The 11,798-nt window shown below is 32.4% G+C and overlaps 1 pseudogene; it reads right to left on the reverse strand.

Annotated features, from left to right (window-relative positions):
• Positions 1-6,304: 6,304 nt before the first annotated feature.
• On the reverse strand, positions 6,305-9,934 carry LOC112592872 (annotated as a pseudogene).
• Between the last annotated feature and the right edge of the window lie 1,864 nt (positions 9,935-11,798).

Below are 11,798 nucleotides of genomic sequence, written 5' to 3' on the forward strand. Positions count from 1 at the left end.
CGGCTTAGTGACCGTGTAGGTAGTGGGTAATGATCAACCACCGCCGAGGGGTCGGGGTGTCGATAAGCGTAATTGAGTGCTTATCGATTGTATGGGAACAAGGTTGAGTAACAATAGAATTACAGTAAAGTAATTATATTTGCCAGTTTTTTCCGTTTTTTGAGACTGGATAATGATTAGGTGTGCAGAGTAATAAACAGTGTAAGTAGAATTTTCACAACGGTTGAAACGGTACTACACATAAGGATGTAGTATAGATAGAAACTGTCGGATTGAATAAAAACACTGAGTAACCTATACCGCACATCTGCAACGGACGACGGACGTCGCTGAACCGACAATATTTTTTACTGAATTATTTATGAATAAAAATATTTCATCTCGATTTGTTTTAATTTCACCTAAATTTGTAAGAGCCAAATGTAGTTCTTCTAAATTTGTAGGCAACTTTGGAATAATGCTTGACCGCAGTATCGGCAGTAATCGTATCTGCAGTAGTCAAACTGGATATGTCTCCTTGGCGTAATTCTTTATGTAAAATTGTACACGGTTTTTCATACGGATCATCCAAAGCTTTACGTTTTAATTTGTTGCTGACTTTTTGTCGAGTTAAAATATTTATATTATCCTTGTCATGATCGTGATTTAAAACACTAAAAACAATATCACCATTTTCACTTAGCTTAAAAAAAGATTTACACAAACGTTTAGTACATGCCCATCTCTGTATGTTGTTATTTAAAAATGTTTGAAAATGAAATTTATAACTGTTAATTATATATAATTTTTTATTTTTTTCGCTTAACATTTGATTCACTTCCATTTTGGTCGCGATTGAGTGTTGACTATCAACTGATATTCAATTCCAATTTCATATAGAATATAGATCGTTTAATATTATTTATCAAATTATCAGCTTATATCTTGTTGCTGAAAAGTCCCATTCCCTACATAGCAGTGGCGGTTTTGGCAATAATTTTCTGAGGAGGCGACAAATAATTTCACATAAGAGACCTGTGGGGGGGGGCTTCGCCCCCCACATCCCTGACCCTATTTAAAAAGGAATAAAATCAAAAATGAATAATCTGTGATCTGTATACTAAAAAAGTAAAAACTCAATAGTAATACATTTAATTGATAAAATTGTATAAGTACATAGTTTTGTGTAAAAATAACTAGTACTTTCTAGTAGGTATAAAATATAAATAAAATATAAAATAACAATAAATAGGTAGGTATATCTAAATTTCAAAATTTGCACTTTTTTCTTTAAAAACAATTTGAAAGTAAAAATGCATTAAACAAATAAAATAATAAGCTCATAATATTTAATTTAAAAAAAAATGATTCAATAAATCTCCAAGAGTTCCAAGTAAACATACAATTGGGTCATATATTGGATTCATATTTTTATACAATAAGAACTAAAACCACGAATCACAAAAAAACTAGAAACACTCAAAACACTAGAAACAATAGGAAGTAGGGACTAGAATTACTATACTTATACTTATAATTGATAATGTCTTATAAATAATTGCATAGGGACTAATCAGTAATCACTAATGATTAATACAACATACAATATTACAAAATTAATTATTATAGTAACCAATAACTATACATTTTCAATTTTCATAATTATTTATTTTTATGCATAGAGATATACGATTTATTTTGATAATTGAAAATGAGCAGTTTTGTGATTGTGTCACTGTGATAAGCCGCGAGGTTGATCCTTATCACTGAAGGAGGCGAAAATGTTTATTGCCGCCCAACTAGCAAAGCGCATGCGCAGTTCAAACGATTGTTTATGTGTGTGAGTGTGTAATTTCGTGTACACTTTGATAGCAAGGTAGGCAACAGAATCGGTTGCCGCCTCAAGCCTCTACAGCGGGCAGCTGTTGTAGTACAGTACGAAAATAACGTAATATTTTTAATATTTTTAATGCTTTTCCTATCATTGGAAATATTATACATAATTGGCCATTATAGGGGCGCATGGCATCCGTTTTAAAATTATTTTTTACAACAATACAATAATATTTGTACATTGAATAAAAAAAGTAAATAATATAAAATAAAAAAAAAATTATAAAATAAATATTTTTAATCGGATATAAAATTTTTTTTTCTTTTTTCTTTTTAACTTTTCAAGGGAGGCGGTGCCTCCCTTGCCTCCCCGGGAAAACCGCCACTGCTACATAGTACATAATACCATTGATTATAAATAATAGTATTTATAATCAATGATAATACCCATATATAGCTATCATATAAAATACAGATAAATGATTCTCCGGCCGACACATCCAGCTCGGTGAAAATCGGTTGTCTTTAAATAAAATATGCGCACGCAATTCAGCTCTGTCATGAAGAAACCACGCACGCAATTCGGCTGTGTCTCGAAAAAACCGCGCACGCAATTCGGTTGTTGTCAAACATAGTTCTTTTTTTCCGCACGCAATTCGGATGTAACCATATAGATATATGTCGCTAACACCTTCATGTCATGCCTGTGAATAAAATAACAAATTATAACTAACCCATACACCAATCCTAGGCATCAGAACAATGAACATTCCAGTTAAGATCTCCTTGGGAAAACTGCGCCGGAGCAATACCATCAACAAGATCGAATTGACTCACATTGAATCCCATCTTACAACTAAACAGAAAAAAATAATAGCGAAGTTCTTTCGAGAAGAGGCTGCAAAGAGGACGAAATATGATATTGAGCTAATGTGGAATCTACCAGACTCAGTCAAAGCGGTAAAGATTCAAAAACCCAAGGATAGTCATTTAGATGATACCCCTGAATCCAATATAAATCCTCCAACTACTCAATCACCTCAGTCACTGAAGATCTCCAACGAGATTGACATAGCAACTTCTCCACTGCCAGAAACAAACAGTGAGAATGAACCGGGCCTAGTTGGGGAATTAGTAAGTAACCTGTTAACAACGAATCAAGAATCTTATGCCAACTTAAGACAGAGCCTATCCACCGCAAAGACTTTCCTTAAATCCTTTGAAGGAATATCCAAAACCCAAATGAAAAAGCAAGCCTACAAGGAAAAGACGAAACACATCAGAGCTCTGAAAAAACAACATCGACCATAACTGACTGATATTATCAAAACCACCGCAAATTCATAGCTCAACAAGTTTTTATTATTTCAAGATCTAACGTTCCTATATCTCTAGTAATATTAAAAAAGGGGACTATGTAACGAGACAAAACGGAATGCCAGGTGCAAGTGTCACACTCCTGTGCCTCGTTACCCAATTAACCATTTATAACACCGCCGCGCACGCGCGCACACATTTCCTATACAGCGCATACAACGTAATACCTAATAGCTACATAGATAGCGTGGCTGAGCGCCCGTTTTAAGAATCTCCGCCGCCCGACTAAGAAAATGATTAAATTAAATACATAATACTTATAATAACGTTTCTGAGATATTTGTTTGTATTTAGTATTTATGTTGAAGGTGTTGAAGCACAAAAAGAAAGTTAAAGTTTTAATCTTTTTCCTATGGTTTCAATTCAATGAAAGATTCATATTATAATAATATTACTTAGACCTTGTACTACTAGACTAGCCTTACCTATAAAATAAGAGTGGGAAACTTGAGAGTGCCTGGCTCTTGGGAGCTCACTCTTGCACGATTAATTTTTGAGTAATCTCAGAATATAGCTTAGTGGTCTTCAACTTTTTTGAACAAGTGACCCAATATTTTTAGGCCCGTATTTTTTGCGACCCACGTAAGATTTGTAGAAAAACAGAAAAACTAAAATTCCTTATTGCTTTGTAGTAGTACTATGATAACTGAATAAATAGAAATTACATTTCAGCAGGTAGAATATTTATATATTTTCATATATTAAATTTAATTTTAAGACTTATTCTAGTGAACAAAGTAAAATAAATTTGTCTTGATTCTCGGAGAAGACCTCAAACCGTGTAGATGCCCGCTTACTTGATTCTGGCGACTATGGCATAGTGTCGCGCCATGTAAAGCGCGGTGTATCGCATACAGTGGTCGACGACTTTGACTAAGCTTTCATATGTGTACCCACACCGTCTACACCTGCGACCACCGGCTTTTCACGACGAAGAGCCATTCAACGGCACGAGGTTCAGCCTTGCCCGATGGACGAAACGCCAATCGGCGACACATTCGACGGCTCTGCCTTGATCTGGTTTGTTGATCAGGTTTTCGCTTCGTTTGAAGCCGGAGTGTGTTCCTAATGGTCCGCATGATCGACTTCCTGTGCTTCCCTCCCAGCACCGTGCCTTCGTGTGTGATCAATCGGGGGGCGCCTCCTAATGTCCATCCGACATTGAGTCATTTGGAGGCGTTCCGCGCCCTCGACTACACGCTGCTTACCATAGACCCTTTCGCCATCCGGAAAACGTCTTCGTCTTCACTCGATAGGTAGGACGCGACCTCGTGAATAGAAAGGTCTTTGAGTATTCTCCATCTGGTTACATCCTCCTCATGATTGCCCATATCTGTTACAATACATGGGTCGGATGAAGGTTTATTCAGTTTGTAATTCACTGAGTAATCTAGTTTCAATTTCGTCATTTTTCGTAAATATATTTTAGTGTTAGAAGATTGTATTGTTTTGTTGATTTTGATTTCTATTGTTAATTTTTTTTTAATTGCTAATGTATTTATTAAGTGAAAAAAAAATTAGAAAAAGTTGATTTGAATTGATTTTGAAGCTGATTGATTCTTTAATATTCATTTCTTTAATAATTCACTTGGAACATTTTTGAAATGTTTTTTTCGTGTGTTTATTTTGGCGGAATTTAAAATAAACTAAAAAAAGAAAATATGAACTAAAAAGGTAAAAGAAAATTACTTAAAAATTAAACGTTAAAAAAGGCAAAACAACCTTTGTATAATAAAAACAAAAAAAAATATCGTCATATTCTTCGGTGTCACCATTTTCAATTGTCATAACTGATCTATTTTGTTCAGCTGTCAATTCGTCCACTGTGTCATCTAAGGTCTTGTTTGATTGTCAAGTCTCGTGTCACCCCAATACCTGATTCGGCCCTTAGCGGGTCGATAGCCTGTTTGTCCGATTGACGTACGCCACCTACCAAAGCCTCGTCGCTCGACTCCGGTCCAGCGTCGTCTCTGTTCCATTTCTCGCGACCCTGTCCGTCCTGTCTTGGTGTAGTAAACTCGGTGATCTGGGCGGTTAATTCGTCGATCTGGAGCTGTGGCTCCTTCGACTTCTCCGTCTCCTGTTCTTCCCCGGAGAGCGGTCTTTAGAGACAAGCTCCTGAAAAAAAGAGGCGTTTATTCCTCTGGGCGCGTCCAGCACTCGTAAATTAAATTAGTTGCCGATGGGTGAGTCCATTGTGCCTCTGAATAGGACAGTGTTTTCGGAGAATGTAATACCTGACATCGCCCTGGTAGCCCCCTGGCCTATAGATACCGTTTTTAACTCGTTATTGGTGAATTGGTGAAATCTTTTATCATGGACTGGAGTCCCTAGCCCCACATCGCATCTACCGGTGGTGCCATGTTCCGCTCTTTCCACCCAACAGTACCGGCTAGTGCTCCACCGATTGTAGTGTCCACGATCCAGCAGTAACCATCAACCTCATTATTCACTGGGTGCACTGAAAGAAATTAGTAGGTAAAAATAATGAAAATTTAAGTCAATTTAACAATGTTTTTGTTACTCCTGAGCTGACAAAGAAATTGTTATTCCTACACCATCAAAATTGTTAATTTTACAATATGAATAGTATCAAAAATTCTCCCAATTAATACAACAAATTGTTTGTTAATTCTATATGAACCGTATTGTTAATAACATGTATTAATAAAGTTAATTCAACAATAAAATTGTTAATAACAACATTAATAATGTTAAATAGACCATTGACATTTATTAAATTAAATAAATTTGTCTGTTAATACCATAATTTTATTTATATTTTTTACAAAGCCGTTTTGTTGTTTATATTATTATTTATAGATAAAAAATATTTTACTAATAAAAATAGATGTATTCATAAATATATAAAATATAAAAAATTCAATCAAAATAAATATTGTTTTTAATAAATTTATTCAAATACTTAAACTTAAGTACATTAACTATTAAAAAATTATCTTTTTAAATATTATAAAAAATAAAAAATAGATAAATAAATTGTACAAAAAAAACACATTTAAAATAATGAAAAAGTTAAGTATAAAATATGAGTATTACAATGTAACAAGAATATAATAATAATAAAAACAACACTTATAATTTAAAATATATTTTATTTATTTAATTCTGAAACAATAAGACTTATAATCGGATGAGATTGGTTTGACATGATATAAATATCGTAAAAAAAATTTTGTATAAACAACCATAAAATATAGGATTCTTCTAGATACAACAAATTAAAAGTATGGAACAACTTAAAAAGTATATCCACTGCTCTCATGACAGTTAAAACTTTATATTTAATATCATCAAAGAATACAATAATATCAATTGGTTTAAGTAATTGACCAATAATTACTATGATTGGTTGTATTGGAATTCCTAAACCTGTGAAAAAATAGCAAACAAATTAAATATAATAACTATAGTTAGGGCAGGATATGCTTTTCTTTGATTTGTAATAAATATATAATCTATTTTCTGTAATTTATACCTTTTTTTTTTTAGAAATTATGTCTTCAAACTGAGATACTGTATCAACATTAATAATAAATGATAGCTTTGAATCTATGATTGAATATTTTATTGTAGATTTTTTTCCTTTATCATTGCGTGTTGATTTTTTGGCGGTAGGGATAAACACCACATGTAAAAGATGAAATATACAAGCATCACAGCCATCTGAAAAATAATAAATTATTTGTAATATGTAATATTTAACACTTAAAGAGAATCCTTACTTTCTAGTAGGTTCTTTTCTAGAACTTCACCCAGCAGTTTTAAACTTTGTGAATCTTTGATTTTTAATTTTAACAACTAAAAGTTTAAATGATACATCTGGGTAAATTGTCATCTAGTTAGATGCTGATGGATAAATTATATTAAAATCAATATCTACCTAGAATGACAAAATAAAATTATATATTATTAAATAATTAAAACATTTCAATTTAGTTTTTAATCATTTTTATACATACCAATTTGTAACCAGCTGGGAGCTTATAACTTGTTCAGTATTTTAAAGTATCAGTGGTACTTTGACTTTTTTTAATATAATTTAACCTATACTTAACCATTGCTCTCCAAATAGTTTCAATTTCATTGAATGTGCAATTATCATATTTTAAACTGTTCAAATATTGATCAATATCAGTTTCTGAATCTGAAAATAAAATTAAAATAATATAACAATTATATTATTAGTTAGAAAAGCAAAAACAAATTTAAATACAACAAAATATTTACCAAAGTTTTTCAACTGACGAACATTATTATTTTCACAGTACTTTAAAGGTTTATGCTTCTTTGTTGTTTCTATTAGCCCACCATTTTTTAAATTTTTAATCACAATGTGATATTTTGCATATAACTTTCCTTTAAGAGCTTTGTTGTCATCGCGCATAAAGTAATAATCCTAAACAAAACACGTTTTATATTTTTGTTTGCTTATTTACAAAATTTTGAAAACAATGTACCTTAACTTCTTTAGGAAAAGCTGCTACAATTTGAACCGCAATTTCTTCAGCAGTTTTAATTGTCATTATAATATTTTCTTTTATAGCTGTTTAAATGACCATGTCAACAAGAATTAATCTCGATGTATCGTTTAATGAGTTAAACTTTTTGTAGTGGGCAAACACCAAAGATCCCTGTGATGAGTCATCAAGTATTTTGGATACATTTAATACTGGTTTTTTAATTACTGTTATGGTTTCAGGAAAAATTTCGGGAATTTGGCTTAAAGTATTTTTACATACACTCTGAAGTTCCAATAAGTTATTTGAAATCTGATTGTTTGTTTTCCAATTTGAAATATGATGTTCAAATTTTATTTGAAGAAATTTGTTTAATAATTTTTCACACTAGGGATGGGTCGTTCGCGAACGATTCGTTCAATTTGAACGAATCAGTTCAGTGAACGAATTGATTCAGATTCGGAAAGTTAAAACGATTCGTTCACAAAATTAATTTCGTTCGTAACTTCATTTGAATCCGGACCGACTACGAATCATCAATATTGTAATATTGTTACCAATGAATATGATTCGTTATTTCGTTCACTGATTCAAGTCTAATTCAGTCTCAAAGCAGCCGGCTGCACTGTTGCAGCTGTTCTCCGGCCATGAATCTATTATACAATTATACCAAGGTGTATTATCAATACACCGTTTTACAATTTACCTGTCCTACTTTGTGGTGCCAACTATCAGTTAATATGACTGTCTGATGATAACTGATAAGATTTGGATAGAACATTACTATTAGTACTATCTTAAATCATAATCATAGTAATAATAATATGGATGGAGTCATTAAATATTAAATATTAACAATATTCAACAATTAACATGCGTCTCAGACCGCAGTGATTATTTTGCTTTTCAGAATTTTGTGCTTATGACTAGTGTTTTGTATTAATTAGTTTAAATTATAATTATTAAATTATGACTTAAGAAAAATTAAACAATATTATTACTTAACACAGTACATTGTTTCTTGTTAAAGTTATTCAAATATTTTATATTATCATCGTCTTTTTTGTGATTTATTAGTTTTTAATATTCTTATTTCTTATTTAATATTTCATACATACTGCGATTGTAAAAATGATCTGCGTTAAATCAGTGGAGTAAATTGTATTAATTATAAGTAAAGGTATGTAATGCATTTTTTAATTACACAATGTTATCTTTATATTGTATGAAAATAATATAATATCAAACAAATTGTCATAACAAAATAGAACTAAAATTGTAACTGTTTATTATAAACTAAACAAAATAAATGAGCGTATGCAATACTATGCATATAATATAAAGTTTAAACTCAAAAAATAAAATATATAATAAATACATTACCTTGTATACCTAATATTCTTTTTTATATATTTTAATTATTTACTTACTATAATCATAGTTATTTACATGTTTGACTGTATAAATATAATTTTTTCTACTTTTTCAGTTATAAGTTTGGTTCTTTTGCTATAAAGAACCATACCAGCTTTTGAAAAAATTCGCTCACTGGGAACAGATGTTGCTGGTACACAAAGTCGTCTTTTAACCATTTCATATAGTCTGGGGTATAAAAGCTTTCTTTCAGACCACCACTTCAAAGGATCCTGTTGACGATTTAAGAGATTTTCACTCAAGTATTTGTCTAACTCTACAATGCATGCCACAGATGGATTATTTTGACCAAGAACCGAGCTGACTTGTTCATTAAACTGTTTCCAAATACTTGTCGAACTTTGTATAATAGAAGTAGTTGGACATTCTTCGACAGGTTCGTTTGGCATTTGAACATTTATGTCCTGTAATTTTCTTGCCAAGCCTACTTTACACGTTTCAAATTTGTGATCACTGGAAAATCCATACTTTTTAAAACGTGGGTCGAGTATAATTGCTTGTGATTGAACGTCGTTACCTTCTAAGTTTTTGAAGTACTTATCCAATGTTGCCTTTATTTCTGCAGCCATTGAAATTATGTCACGTTGCATGTTGATGTCAAAAACAAATTTACGCAAATGCTCCAGTAAAAACAAATAAAATAAATTTTGTTTTGAGATGGTAACAACATTTTCAGCACTCATCTCAGTTGTTAATTCATCAAAAATTTTCAGAAACTCACACGCAGTAGATACCGTTTGCCATTCCTCCTCATTAATGCAATTTAAATCATTGTTGGTTATGGCTAATGTTGACAACACAGGTTCTTTTAACTTTAGTATTCTTTCCATCATGTGTGTTTGATTGAAGAAAAGGTTATGGTGTCGCAATGACAAAGTATAACAATTTACGGTTTTTGGTTTAGTTGTCTTAATGACAATATTTTAATAAAATGTCGCAATGACGAAACACAATAAAAAATATGTAACTTACAATTATAAACGTTACGATGATAACTTATTGTATATATTAAAATGAAAGAAACGCATAAACGACGAACGCACTGTCCGAGCGTAAACGCAACGATGATCGCACTGACGGAAGACAACGGAGGAATCAAGTTGGACTGTTTAACAGTCGAGACAATGCCTGAATAACTCTGACTATTGCCTCATTGACTGTGGGCGGCCGATCCAATGCCGGAATACTCCAACTATTGAACCACTGGACGCGCACCACAACAGTCCAACAAGATCCGTCAAGGCAGGGAAGTCCTTTACCAACAATGCGTAAGTCTGCCTGGGTAGGTTTTACTACAATGCTGGTAAAGAAATGGGTGCTCGTTCGTTGTTCGCGTGGCCTTTTATAGGTGCCTTTTCGGCGGTCACATTACTCTGGTTCCGTGTTCTGTTACAAATTTCAACAGATAGGTACCGTGTTCTGTGACAGAAACCGGACAGCGCAATCACCGAAAGTGCAAATAATAATATAATAATCAATATCAGAATATAAGTTATACGATAATAAGTAATAATAAGAATAACAATAACAATAACAATAAAAGGATTATACCGTGACCAAGAGATTTGGGAGATATGGCGTACACAATGTGATAGGCTGAATTCCAACGAGTTTTGCACTCTTGAATCAGCTTAAGATCTGGTAAACCCATTTGTTTTTGATGCTTCTGTAATTTATGCAGAGCCCCAGAACTTTGCTTGAAATATTCAACTATATTTTTTATTTTAGTCATGACAGTTTTCAAATGTGTCAGACCACGCTGAATGCCGATATTAAGGACATGAGCAAAGCATGGGACATGTCTCCAATTATTTTTCTTTACAGCATTGACTATATTTGAAGCATTATCTGTGACTACTGCTGATATTTTACGTTCAATATTCCATGCTTCAACAGTAGTCATCAAAAACTTGGCAAGTTCAACTTACGTACATTGCTCATTATAGTTGATGCAACCAATTAGTCTAGAACACAATTTAGTCTCAGAATTTAAAAAATGGACGGTCAAGGCTATATAATGTTGGTTGTTGATGGATGTCCAACCATCTGTGGTCAAAGATACGGCACTCACATCATGTAAGTCAGTTTTAACTTTCTCAAGAACACTTTCATACATTTGTATTAGCAAACTATTTGATATTGTTTTTCTGGAAGGTACAATGTAATTTGGTGCAAGCATCTTAATCAGATTACAGAATTCCGTTTCTTCTACCAATGAAAAAGGATGAAAATGTTTGACAATAAATTTAGTGATCTGTAAGTCTATAGCTTTTGATTTTGTGAGAGAAATTGGTTTATTTATATACTGTGTGATGGCACTTTGTTTAGGTAGATTTGATGCTGATGGCCCTGCTGCTTCAGAAACTACTCTCGACGAACCTGTACTCACAGAGGCACTTGTAGATGCTGGCACGTCGGGGTCGGATGGGTCATCAATGTTGTCATCATTTACCAGCAGTGGTCTTTTAAGTGACACAGTTACATGCTTAGTTTTAAGATGGCGTATAAGGTTACTAGTTGACCCACCACTATAACACCTTCTTTACAATAAGAACATTTAGCAATAGTAAGGGACTCAACACTAAAATGATTCCATACTGCACTTCTCTTGCGGTTTAAATTTGGCATCTATATTTTTTTTATATTATATAATTTTGTTTTAATTTATACACATTTTAAAAATTAACAAGATTT

This window comes from Melanaphis sacchari, unplaced genomic scaffold, assembly GCF_002803265.2.
Source record: "Melanaphis sacchari strain LSU unplaced genomic scaffold, SCAv2.0 Contig1988_pilon_pilon, whole genome shotgun sequence".
In the NCBI taxonomy this organism is placed as follows: domain Eukaryota; kingdom Metazoa; phylum Arthropoda; class Insecta; order Hemiptera; family Aphididae; genus Melanaphis; species Melanaphis sacchari.